Source organism: Pteropus alecto, unplaced genomic scaffold (genome assembly GCF_000325575.1).
Source record: "Pteropus alecto unplaced genomic scaffold, ASM32557v1 scaffold1001, whole genome shotgun sequence".
Taxonomy (NCBI): domain Eukaryota; kingdom Metazoa; phylum Chordata; class Mammalia; order Chiroptera; family Pteropodidae; genus Pteropus; species Pteropus alecto.
This window is the reverse complement of record NW_006431443.1, coordinates 235588-249200: the sequence shown is the minus strand read 5'-3', so window position 1 is coordinate 249200 and position 13613 is coordinate 235588. Positions and strand designations below refer to the sequence as shown.

The following is a 13613-nucleotide window of genomic DNA, read 5'->3' as shown; positions in this document are numbered from 1 at the left end:
ACAAGATTGGAAGCAATCTTTTCCCTACTCTTAGGGTAGGTCTTGATGCTAAGAAGGGTTAAACAAAAGTGATCAACAGAGTCCCAGATTTTGCAGATGAGGAACCTCAGGCCTAGATTTCTAAAGTTACTTTTCATTGTGGAGCCAGGACTTAGACTTGGGCCTTCTGCTATCTAGGCCAGAGCCTTTCCATACCATCTTGATTTGAAAACACTGGTCTGGTGGTAGAGACCAGTTTTGGTAGGGATGAGACAATTTCTATTTGTGTTTAAATTGTTACATAAGATTATATAATTTAGATCTGGAAGGGATCATCTATAATGTAGATGGAAAGCATTAGATTTGAAGCAGAAAGACTTGGATTCTAATCCTGGTTCTAGGATGAGCAGGCTAATAGTTCTTGTTAACTCTGTGTTTTTATCAGTTTAGAAGAAGCATAATTAGCTATACAGAAAGCTTTAGAAGCCGAATTTCTTGTGGAGGCTTCTGTTTAATGGCGCTTGAGCAACTTGGGCTGTCTACTGATGAGAGATCTAGCAGTGAAATGATCTTTGGAATTACACCAGCACTGCTGGGAAAATTCTTCTATTAGTACCATTTAATTTTAGTTTACTCTTTTTTATGTAATAACATGAAGACATGGCGCCCGGATTTTAAGAGTGGGTTTCATAAGTAGGGACTTAGAATGAAAGATGGCAGGGAGAGCATTCCTCGCCTTCTCTGAAAGTTCACACAGAAATAGCTGGGGAGAGAAAGTGATCAAGAAAGGGCAGAAACAGAGGGACTAAATCATAATACTAGAAAACAACCTAAGACAATTTTCTGGTAAGAACTTTATTTATGGCTGGCCTTAGCAACTATTTGGAACACTTCTAAGTGTATTCTAAATGACAGGAAGATGGAAGACAATGGAATGTGTTTTCAGGAGTTGGTTTCCATTACTGATGAGGAAAAAAAAAATCTCAATTGTAAACCAGAATTAATTTTAGACTGTAATTAAGAATTAAAAGCATTTATTTCAGCAAAAGGAACTACATCCCAAAGACACAGATTCAGGTAGCAACCTAGATTGTGTTCTCCTGAGACAAAGGGGAGGCCACCTTTTATAGTGAAAATTCCCCACCCAGGTTCCCAATTAAGTCCTTTTACGTAAATAGGTACCCAAATTGTGCAGTTCTGGTTGGATGGGGCAGATCTCAGTCTGTTGGTAGAAAGACAAACCAGGACTTCCCTGCAGTGGCTGATTCAGACCACATAAACAGGCAAGGCAAAGTATGGGAACCCAAGAGATCCGTCTGAGATTCTTCCCAGCTTACAGAGTACCCGAGAAGCCCCTGTCAGCAAGTAGCTGCTAGGCTCTTATTATTAATAAAATACGGGCCCTCATTTGACTATGGGGAGTCCATGTCAGCAGATAAACTCCTCAGGGTTCACATCAAATAAATCGTTTTTCTTGGGGTCCACACAATGCACAGTGATCTAGCTCACAGCTAGGCCGAGAAGTGATATATATGTACAATTTTAGGATTTGCTACCCATGTGTCATGCCTGGTGGTTTGACATACTAAAAGAGAGAATCTTCTTGTATACTAGTCCTTCCAACAATTTGCTTCATTTTTCAGAGCAAGTCTCCTAATCTCTCTGGAGTGATGATTTCCAGAGCTATGAAAAGCATGTAATATTCTGGCGCTGGCTCATACTGGCTGGTCTGAGTTTCACTAGATAATGTAGATATCAGCAGTGTTGATTTGTGTTCAGAACATTAGCTGGCTAACGTCAGTACCATCTATGTGATTAATGTTGTTAAGGTTTCTGACTAATGTTGGGAGCCAGTCTTTCTCTGTGTAATTTAGATTTTAGCGGAAAAGCCTGATGATCTCTACATTAGCCAGCTCTGGACTTTAACAATAAAAACAACAACTCAGAAACTGCCTTAATATTTATGTAGTGTTTGGTATGTGCTAGGCACTGTTCTGAGTGCTTTACATATAATAATTCATGTATTTCTCACAAAAACCTTATGAAGTGTAAATACTATGATTTAATATTTAGTATGTTTTCTTATCTCCATTTACTAGCAGATGAGGAAAATGAGTCAGAGGAATGATTAAGTGAAATAATGTAATACGATTATGTCACTAACCACCCAGAATTGGTGTTTACTTCACAAGTTAAGGGCACAGTCCCCCAAAAGACTGCACTTACTTCAGACACCAAACTAGCCACAAGCTGTGGGTGTTTCCAGGCCAACTGTACTCTGACCAACTGGCTACAGGATCATGGGTTTTTCATTTCCCCTCATGTTTGATAATTTGCTAAATGATTCACAGAACTCAGAAAAGTGCTATACTTATGATTACAGTTTTGTTATAAAGGCTAACAATTAGGAGCAGCCAAAAGAAGAGACTGATAAGGTGAGGTTCTGGGATGGTCTTGAATGTGGAGCTTCTGTTTCCTCTCCCTATGGAATTAGAACATATCATCCTACTGGCCCATCGATCATTAATATGTTTGCTAACCAGGAAGCTCAACTGAGCTTCAGTGTGCAGAGTTTTTATTGGGGTCCTATTATGTAAGCATGATTGACTGAATCATTGGCTATTCCCTATTCCTCCCTGAAGATTAGGCTGATATCACCTGGCTCAAAGCCCTAATCCTCTAGTCACTGATTGGTCTTTGTGGTGACTAGCACCCATCCAGACTCGTCTCACTAGCATGAACTCAAATGTGATCCTGTGAGCCCACCATGAATAACAAAGATATTCCTGTCATCAGAGAAATTGACTTGAAGATAAAGACCAGCCAAATTATTATACAAAATAAAAGCATTAAGTAAGGAAGAGCTAAACAAGCGTAGCTGAGGAAGGATCAAGAACAAGGGCAGCTCCAGGGATCCTAGCAGCAGGGACTCGGGCATTGGCCTTTTCTACTCTTAGATGTCTCAGCTTCATTAATTTCTCATCTTTAAGTGTCTTTGCTCAAACATCAGGTATGCGGAGGGAGAATCAGATGGCATAGTTTGGATCACACACTTATGTAGGGGAGTGATAATGAGAGAGTATATTTGGGAATTGGAGAGGTGCTGCAAATTCTAATCCCTCTCAAGACCTGTGAGGTAAGGGGAATGGCAGTTCTTTAAAGGAAGGGATGCCAGGTAGATTTTGTAGAATCTTTGGGATTAGAACTGTTGTTTACATATTTGAGTCAGTGGAAACAGTAACAGTAACATACTGTGAGTGGTGGTGGGAGGCGCTGACCTAAGAGGATTCTCTTACAAAGCATGGCTTCCCTTCTTCTAAGCAAAATGTTTCATTTCTGATTCTTCTCCCTTTTCCTGGACACTAGATTTTAAAGGATGCTATATGCCAAACAAAGCATATTTCTTAAGTAATAATTTCTTTCCTTATTTTTATGGATCAAAAATCTTAACCATCAATTATGATTCCAACTAAACAATATGATTCCAGCTAAGAGCAAAAGAACCTGGTATTCTAGTGTGACTCTGAACTTTGCCCTGAGAAAATGTTTATTTTCTAGTAGGCTTTTGGAAATAATGAAATAAGCTCGCAGATTTCCAATTCTATTTGTGCTATTCTTTGTAGGACATGAGTTTTCACAGGAAGCAGTGGAACAGTACTGTAGAACTAGAATGCTTTTGCAGAGGCAACCCAGTAGATCTACTCTCTCTCTGTTGACATAACACAACGGGACCAGGTGGCATTGGACTTCTGTCTAAACCATTTCAAAAGTCAGATCAATATTAAAGAGTTGGCACCCCTTTTTTACCTCAGCCAATGAGAATATGTTTATTCTGTTCTTTAGCTTTCTAAAGATTACTTTGCCAAGTTAATCTTCAGGTACTTTAGTTAAATACGTCAGCCATTAGTTTGTTGGTGTATGTGAGGTAGGACAGAAGGATACCATTGCCTTTTTGCTCTTACATTATTTTCAGATAAAAAACAACTACCATCAATGCAGTGATTTAACACTTATCACAGTTATTTTCTATTTATATTAAATAGCTACTTAAGGATAAAAGGTCTTAATTGTATTCTCATTTAATAAAGGAAACTGAGCATCTTTCACCTATTTCTGTGATTAAGTCCTGAGTATTCTACCTCTTTAATATAGTTTTTGTGCATCTCTGTGATACTGCCTTAGCTCAATTTCATCTTTTTGAAAGATTCATTGTATTGTAATTGACAATACAATAAGGTGTAAATATTTAAAGTGTACAATTTAAAAAGTTTTAACACATGTATACAACTGTGAAACCATCACCACAATCAAGATAGTGAATATATTCATCACCCCTTAAAGGTTTCTCACAGATCTTTGTGATTTCTCCTCTACACCTCCCCAAACTGATTTCAGCCACTATGTTAGTTTCCATTTTATAGAGTTTTATATAAATGAAATCATGTAATATGTACTTTAAAAGAATTCTTGCTTCTTTCTCTCAACATAATTATTTTGAGATTCATTCATATGGCATATATATAGAGGGTTCATCTATTTTTATTGCAAAGTAGTATTACACTGAATAGATATACCAAGATTTATTTTTATTCATTTATTTGTTGATAGACATTTGAGTTGTTTCCAGTTTGGGGCTATTACAAATAAAGCTGCTGTGAACATTCATGTACAAGTCTTTGTATGGATATGTATTTTCTTTTCTCTTAGGTAAATACCTAGGAATGGAGTGCTTAGATTATATGGTAGGTTTACATTTTTAAGAAACTGTCAGACTTTTTCCGAAGTAGTTGTATCATTTTACATTCCCACTAGCAGTATATGATACTTTCAGTTTTTTCATATCCTTGTTAACACTCGTTATGGTCATTCTTCTTAATTTTAGCCGTTCTAATAGTGTAGTGGTATCTCATAGTGGTTTTATTTTACACGTATCTGATGACTAAGGATGTTGGGCATCTTTTCGTGTACTTAGATTGCCATTCATTTATCTTCTTTGGTGGATTATCTGTTCAAATCTTTTGCCTATTTTTTTAAATTGCATTGTTTTCTCATTGTTGAGTTTTGAGAGTTTTAAAAAATATATTCTAGATATAAATCTTTTATGGTATATATGCTATGCAAAGACTTTTCTCTCAGTCTACGGCTTATCATTCTCTTAACTGTGTCTTTTGCAGAACAGAAAGTTTTAATTTCTCTGAAGTCCCATCCATCAATTTGTTCTCCTATGGATCATATTTTTGGTGTCATATATAGGGAATTCTTATCTAACCCAATGTCACAAAAACATTTTCTCCTATATTTTCTTCTATAAGTTTTACAGTTTTAGGTCTTACATTTAGGCCTATGATCTGTTTTGTATTAATTTTTGTATATGGTGTTAAGTGTGGATCCTAGTGTTTTTTGTGTGTGCGTGTGCTTATGGATGTCCCAACCATTTGTTGAAAATTCTGTCCTTTCTCCACTGCATTGCCTTGAATCTTTTGTCAAAAGTCAGTGTCTATAATTGTGGGATTTTTTTCTGGACTCTCTATTCAGATCTACTATTCTATTTGTCTGTCTTTATGTAAATATCAACAACATATTGATTACAATAGTCTTATAATAATTCTTTCAGTCAGGTAATAATGTTAGCCCTCCAACTTTGTTTTTCTTTTCAAAGTTGTTTTGGCTATTTGTCTTTGAGTCAGCTTGTCCGTTTCTATAAAACAGCCTCCAGGGATTTTGATTGGATTTGCATTGACTCTATAGATCAGTTTGAGAGAACTGACATCTTAACAATATGGAGTTTCTGACTCATGAACAATGTATATTTCTCCATTTATTTAGGAGATAAGCTATTAGTAATATTTTGTAGATTTTAGCATATAGGTCTTCCATATCTTTTGTCAGATTTATCTCTAAGTATTTTATAGGTTTCGATGCTGTTGTAAATAGTATTTTTCAAAATTGTGGTAAAATATGCATAACATAAAATTTACCATGTAAATGATATTGTAAAAAAATCCTGATTGTTGTTTATATATAGAAATATAATTAATTTTTTATATTGGTCTTATATTCTACAACTTTGCTAAACTCACTTATTAGTACGATGCCAACAGATTTTCAACTTAGACAATCATGTCTTCTAGTAAAGAAAGTTTTTTTCCCCCAATCTGGAGGCCTTTTTTTAAAAAAGTCTTTTTCTTGCCTCATTTCCCTGGTTAGTATATTTAGTACAGTGTTAAAGAGAAGTGATAAGAGCGGACCTTTTGTTTCTAATCTTAGAGGGAAAGTGTTTTTCCTCTTTCACAGTAAATACAAAATTTAGAGAAAATACCATTTATTCTGAATTATATAAAAGCGGAACTCTAAACAAGTACTGCTTTTAAGACCCACTCACATTATATTTTAACATAACTTATAGTAGTTTTCTTTAAATTTGAGTTAGCTCAAATTTGTCAGTATAATTTCTCTTTACTAAGACCAAACAATCACAACCACTTTAGTACTTGATAGAATTTTGATGTTTGATAATTGCTGCATATTTAATTGACAGCATTCAATTAAAATATCAGTATAGCTTTCATTCATCAAAGAAAATACTTTATTCAAGTTCTCAAAATAAATTTGAAGAGTTATGTTAGGTTTGAAATGAATGAAGAAAAAGGCCAAGTTGAAATATAGAAACAAAGTTTTCATTTGGTAGAAGCTGAAATCAGTGTATACATTCTAATCAAAGATCTGTCACATGTGGCGTTTTTCAAGCTTTTAAGAGTCTACTAGGCCAAAGCCTTTGCTGCCTTTACTGCTTTTGCTTTGTTTTCCCCCTTTCCTTTCTTTCTCTTTGCCTTCAGCGTTTTTCTTTGCCTCTGGTTCATCCATATGGGATACTGTCCATGATGTTCCAGAAGACTTTTTGTTTCTCTTAATAAGTTTTTATTTTCATGTTATCATTTTCATTTTTCGCCACACATTGGGTTTTCTCTCCACAATGTTCGGGGACCACGACAGTTGATCTCTCTTGAACATCTTTCCTTAAAACATCACGATCTACTTTAAAAATACTTTTAAGTCTGCTAAGCTCCTTTAGGGCATTCTTTTTTCTCTTTTCAGAACACACATTCCTTTTTCCATTTACTTTGTAAGCTTTTAGCCATATTTTATCTGAAAAACCTCACAAACTCACAGTTTGCACGCTCACGATGACTAGCACTTGTGGGTTTTTAAAAAACCTTTTATCAGATTGAAGAAGCTACTTTCTTTTCCTAGTTTGCTGAGAGCTTTTTTCAGAATGGATACTGGATCTTATCAAGTGAGTTTTCTGTGTCCATTGCCTGGTTTTTCTATTTTCACTTATTAATGTGGTGAATTATATTGATTAATTTTTGAATATTAAGCCAACCCTGTATTCTTGGGATAAACCTCACTTGGTCTTGATGCATTGTCCTTTTATTTACTAAAAATTTGTTTCAAATTTTTGTTTCTTTACTAATAAGGGATATTAGTTTGTAGTTTTACTTGTAAAAGTTTGTTTTTGGTGTCAAGATAATGCAGACCTCATAGAATGAGTTGGGAAATATTCTTCAGTTTTCAGAAGAGTTCATGTAGAATTGGTATTATTTTTCCTTAAATATTTGGTAGAATTCACCAATAAAGCCACATGAGCCTGCAGTTTTCTTTGTGGGAAAATTTTTAATGATAGTGTCAGTTCTTTTAATAGGTATAGGACTGTTCAGGGTATTTACTTCTTCAAAAAGCTTCGTAGTTTGTGTCTTCAAGGAATTTGTCCATTTCATCAAATTGTCAGATTTACTGGTATACATAACATTTCATTATTATTATTTTAATATATCTAAAATCTATAATGCCTCATTCCTGATATTCTTTTTTTTTTAAAACTGATCAGTCTTGTTAGATGTTTATTAATTTTGTTGATTTACCAGAGAACCAGTATTTGGTTTCAAGAATTTTTCTCTGTTGTTGTCTATTTCATTGATTATTACTTTGATCTTTATTATTTTCTTTCTTCTGCTTACTTTATTATTTTCTTCTGCTTACTTTGCTCTTCTTTTCTAGTTTATTAAGGTAGAGGCTAAGGTCACTGATTTGAGACCTTTCTTTTTTTCAAATATAGACATTTAGTGCTATAAATTTTCCCTAGTACTGTTTTAGCAGCATTTCACAAATTCTGGTATATCGTGTTTTTGTTTTTTTGTTTTTTTTTTTACCAATTTATTTTAGAGTAAAAATACCTAAAATGAAAATGCAACTGGTGGTAAATGCTTATTTTCACTGTCTGATATAGTCTTTAATAACTTAGTGTCTCTTAATGATGTGTTCCAATTTGAGGGATTATTTTTGCTCTGGAAATGCATACCACCAAAATCAGTCTTACATCTTAAATCCAGCTACTATTGGTTCTTCACTATGTTAGATGATATATTTTGTTTTTATTTTTATTCAGCTCATTGTTTAGGTTTGAGTCCATTATCTTGCTTTGTTTTTTGTTTTCCCCTTTCCTCTTTTCTTAGCCTTCTTTTAGATTAAAGAGTATTTTTTTATGATTCTATTTATCTTCTTTGTTGGCTTAACTCTTTGTTTTGTTATTTTAGTGGTTGCTTTAGGAGATAAAATATACATCTTTAACTTATTACACTCTACTCTTAAGAGATATTATTATACCTTGTCTCATATATAAGAACCTTACAAAAGTGTATTTCCATTCCTTCCCTCTCAACTTTAGTTCCACTCTGCACTATAGCTTGGAAATTCTCTCAAAGTCATAAGCTGGGTCAATTAATTGTATGACTTGCCTCATTTGTTTACCATTGCTCAAAGATCACTGGCCTTCACAGGCTGATCCAGTGTCTTGAAAACCATTGTTTCAAATATATATGTATAAATATATATATTTAGTTGTTTAAGAAGAGATGGTAAATTTCATCCTTGTTACTTCATCTTGGTCTGAAGTAGAAATCTCAGCTTAATCATCTTCCTGTCCCAGTCTAGCTCTATTGCAGTCTGTCCTATAATTGGTTCCAGAGAGATCTTTCTAAAATAAATATTTGACTGGGTCTCTGCTTACATTTTTCAGTGGCTCCCCATTTTTTATTCTTTTTTAATAACGAAACCAACATGCTAGGACACCACATTTCTAGGTGGGAGAAATATTCTTAAATAGAACCTGGATAAACAAAGATATTGCTAGAGATGCTATATAAATTTCAGTGTAATTAGTAGTAATATATTGTTTTGAGACGATAAATATTGGCTTTCCTTTTGGTCATGTAACACTTGAGTTTGTATAGAACTTGCCGAAAACTTAGGTCACAACATACTGTCTCATTTGGGACTCAACAAAATAAGGTACTGAAAACTCAGTGGTGTTTATGAAATAAATTATTATAGGAAGTGCCATTGATTTTTTCATGTTTTTCTATGAGATGTTAGTCAGATACATTGAAATTAAATGTCCATTTGTAATCTCAAAATGAATTACCTTAGTTGGGAAAAAAAGATCAATATGTTCATATAAATAAAAATCTGGTGATCTTTTATATTTTGAGTTTCTTTATATTTTAATGCTGCAATTCTTCATCATTCCTTATTTAACTTTGTAGTGTCAGACCCCAAAGTTACTGTTTCTCTCCTATAATTCCTGCAAACATGCCTGCATGAAAAAAGAAAATTAATGAGTACTTTCTAATTGTGCTCAATTAGTTTAGAATGCTAGGCCCATGCTTATTTTTGTGATTCACTTGATTTTTTATTTTCAACTACTCTTCATCATGTCTCTTTCTTTGTAACTGCCACTGATTTATCTACAGTTACTAGAATATGTCATTCTCTATTTTTATACTGTAGAGAAGGGGGAAAATTCCCCTTTCCCTCCTCTGGTTCTTTTTGGCTGGCCAAAGAATCAAATCAACAGGAGGCATATTGACAAGAGAATATCAAATTTAATATCATGTGCACGGGAACTTGGCATACATAAGAGAGTTAGAGATAGAAAAGGGATTTGAGGTATATAAGGCATCCTGAGCCAGGGATGAAGTAAGGTGACTTGGGGGCTTCAAAAAATCCTTGCAGGATGAGGAACAGCGCTTTAGTAAGTAGAAGTTTGCCCTGTTCTATATATAGGTCAAAAGAAGTTATCTCTGATAATCTCCTATGGACAGGCCTGTAATTCAGATTCTTCTAGGTAGTTAAGAGCAGAAGTTTCTCTTGAGCCCGAAGCTAAAATTGCCTTTAGCTCAATGTAATCTGCATACCACCAAGGCGCATCTTTGGGTGGCTTGTTCTGGACCCACACAGTTCCTTGAGCTTCTTTAGAGTTTTTCTGGGGCCCAACTGACTCATCAGAAGAAGAGGCGAAGTGATGTCTTTCTTGCTGTGGATGCCATGCCCTGTTGCTCATCCATCTTCCGTACTCAGTCCACCAACTGTTTACATCCACAGGGATGAAGACTATTTCAGGCTCTTTTGCACTGTCTAGATGTTGCCCTGTCTAGACGTGGCCAGGGTTTCGTATGCTGGAATAAGCGGGTGTTTGGTCTGCACCTGATCTGTTGAAAAAGAGGTTAGTAAGAGCAAGATGCAGATTGAAAGGGAGACCATAGTGGAAGCTTTAGAGAGTAAGAAAGTGGAATAGATAGACAGGTACCCTCTAGTCAGCTTTCTGATTAATAAATAGAGAAAATTATTATTAAAAATGGGTTTTTTAAAGTGCATATACATAAGGAGGATGTCAGTAGGGAGTGAGGATAAATGGAAGCCATTTTTTTGATACATGATCTTGGGAAAAGCTGTCTACTTCGTGGTACCATCTGCTTCTGGGGCCTGTGAATTTGCCCTGGAAGTCCTTAGTTTAATAAAGTCACCTGTTGGGACTGCCTCCCAGTTCTCTTGGGAGCAATGATGATGCGGGTCTATTTTGGCGTGGCTTGCATGGGATCCAGGAGGACTTTTATTTTGATGGCAGTGTAGGTGGTCACCAGTACTTCATAAGGTCCTTTGCATTGAGATGGCAGTGCGTGTTTTCTTCTAAAGACCTCAGTGTACACTCAGTCTCCTGATAGAAAGGGATGGCAAGGCTTGTCAGTCGACATGGGACACACCTCTTTTACCTGTTGATGATATGCTTCAAGTATACTAGTTAGTTCATATATATAGCTAGCTAGTCACAGTATCAAATTGTTCACTTAAGTTTCTGTAATGTTCACTTAATCCATGAGTAGAAGGTTTGAAGATGCTAGTAGGCATTGCGTGTCCAAAAATTGTTTCACGAAGGGTTAATCTGTGTCTCCTATTGAGAGTATTCCAGACCTTTATGAGGACCAAGAACAATACTTCTGGCCATTTAAGTCCAGTTTCTTAACAGATTTTTTTTCTAGAGTCCTTTTAATGTGTGGACTTTTGCATTCCACTTGCCCCAGTGATTGAGAATGATGTGAAATTTGAGAATGACGTAATGAATACCCCAGAGTTTTTGCAAGCAGGTTGTTTATCTCTGCTGTAAAATGAGTTCCTTGGTCTGATTTAACCCATAAAAGAATACTAAACTGAGGAATAATCTCAGGTATTAACTTCTTTGCCACTGTAGTAGCATCAGCATGTTTAGTTGGATAGCATTTGGTCCACCCACTAAACATGTAGACAATCCTCAAACAGTGAGAATAGCTTAAAACTGGGGACAAGTCTATAAAATCCATTTGGAGTGGCACAGAGGGCAGTATTGGTCCAGCAGGACTTCCTGAGGTACAGTATTTCTTGGAGGAATTTGTTGGGATTTATAAGTAGTACACTGGGAAATAATTTGGCCAGAAATTTTGTGGATGCCAGGCAAAACCAACTGTCGTTTAGTTCCATAATTATCCCTCATCTGCTCGTACATCCCATTTGGTAGGATATAAGTGCAAGCCAAAAGCTAAAAGAAAAGGAGCTATAGGAAGTCCGTTTGGCCCAGTGTATAATCCATCAGATAATTATTTGGCACTCTTTTGTACTCATTTGTCTTTTTCGGATTATGGGGTGTTTGCTTGGTAGTTAATAACATCGGCAAGAGATAAAGGCTGGTTTAAAAATTGGGTGGAGAAAGGATAAGGGGATCCATTTTGAACTACATATTTAGCAGCTCTGTCAGCCAATTGTTATCTAAAGGTACAGTATCTGTCTCCTTAATAAGGGCTGAACAGTGGACAGTAGCAATTTTACGAGGTAGATGAATGGCTTGTAATAAGGCAGCAGTTATATACCCATTAGCAATAGGGGTACCTGCAGAAGTTAAGAATAAGAATCCATGGGGTTTCCAAGTTACGCTAACAACGTGACAGACTCCTAAGGCATATCTTGAATCTGTGTGAATAGTGGCAGTTTTCCCTTCAGCCTGTGTACAAGCTCTAGTAAGAGCTACGAGTTTGGCAACGTGGACTGACTTTATCATGGGCAAAGAATATGCCTCAAGTGCTTCGTGTGGGGAAACGATGGCAAAGCCAGTTATTGTGTTTCCCCAGAAATTTCATTTATAAGAGCCATCACAAAATAAAAGTAGTCTGCTTTGTCTAAAGGGATGTCTGAGAGATTCTCTCATGACTTTGAGACTACTCTATAGCTGTCAGGCAATCCTGTGGGCTATTGTGGGGCTCTCCAGCATCAGGAAGGGATAGTATAGTAGCTGGATTCACTGTTACAATGATATAAGATGATAGAAGGATTAGTTCAAAGTGCCTGTTCATAGATGGTCTGTGGTTGTGTGGAGAGGTGCTATGTCCTATAACCTTGTAAAATATCAGACGCAGCATGGGGAACAAAATGGTAAAGGGGGAGCCTAATGTTTGAGTACTGGCTTTGTCAGTTTTGGTGGCAGCTGCAGCCCCCTAGGTAGGCTTGGGGGCATGCCTAATACAACAGGGACTAACTGGCATGAGAAATATGCTGTAGGACACATCTGAGACACATCTGAGAGGCAATAGATTGTTCTAGAATGCCTGCAGCAATTCCATTATTTCTATGGCAGTATAAATGAAAAGGTTTGTCAGAATTAGGTAAATCAAGAGCTAGGGGTGTGGACAAAGCTAATTTTAGGGATTCAAAGGAGGTTAATGCCTTTGCTGGCCTGGAAATAGGCTCTGAGGTGTTATATGGGAGAAGAGCATACTGAAGTTTAGCAAGGGCTGCAAAATTAGGAATCCACTGGAAGCCATAGCCAGCTGCCCCTAGAAATTTACAAATTTACATAGCTATTTTTTTTGTTTGTTTTTTGTTTTTTGTTTTGTCCTGAAGAGAGGGATAGACAAAACTAACTCAAAACAGTTTGGGATTAGCTTGTGAATGCCCTGAGCTCTCTCATGTCCTAAGTAGGTAACAGTAGTTTTTCCCCACTGAAGGTTAGATCTGGAAGCCTTATGGCCTTGTTCAGCTAGTACCTTTAGGAGAATGAGGGAGTCTATAAGAGCTCTTTGCTTAGTTTTATTACAGAGTAAGAGGTCATCTACATACTGAACAAGTATGGAGCCTTGGGTAAAGGCTATAGAGTCTGAGTCTATTTAAAGGGTTTGGGAAAATATTGAGGGGGACTCATGTTAATTGTCTCCCTTTAAATGTAAATGCAAAAAGAAACGGGGAGTCAGAATGAACAGGGTTTGAAAGAATGC

At 36.1% G+C, this 13613-nt stretch overlaps 1 protein-coding gene and 1 pseudogene across 1 annotated transcript in view; one reads left to right on the top strand and one right to left on the bottom strand.

Moving 5' to 3' along the window:
• STIM1 (stromal interaction molecule 1) overlaps positions 1-13613 on the top strand; it is an 88287-nt gene that overhangs the window by 29507 nt on the left and 45167 nt on the right. The window lies entirely within an intron of this gene.
• On the bottom strand, positions 6675-7118 carry LOC102880213 (annotated as a pseudogene).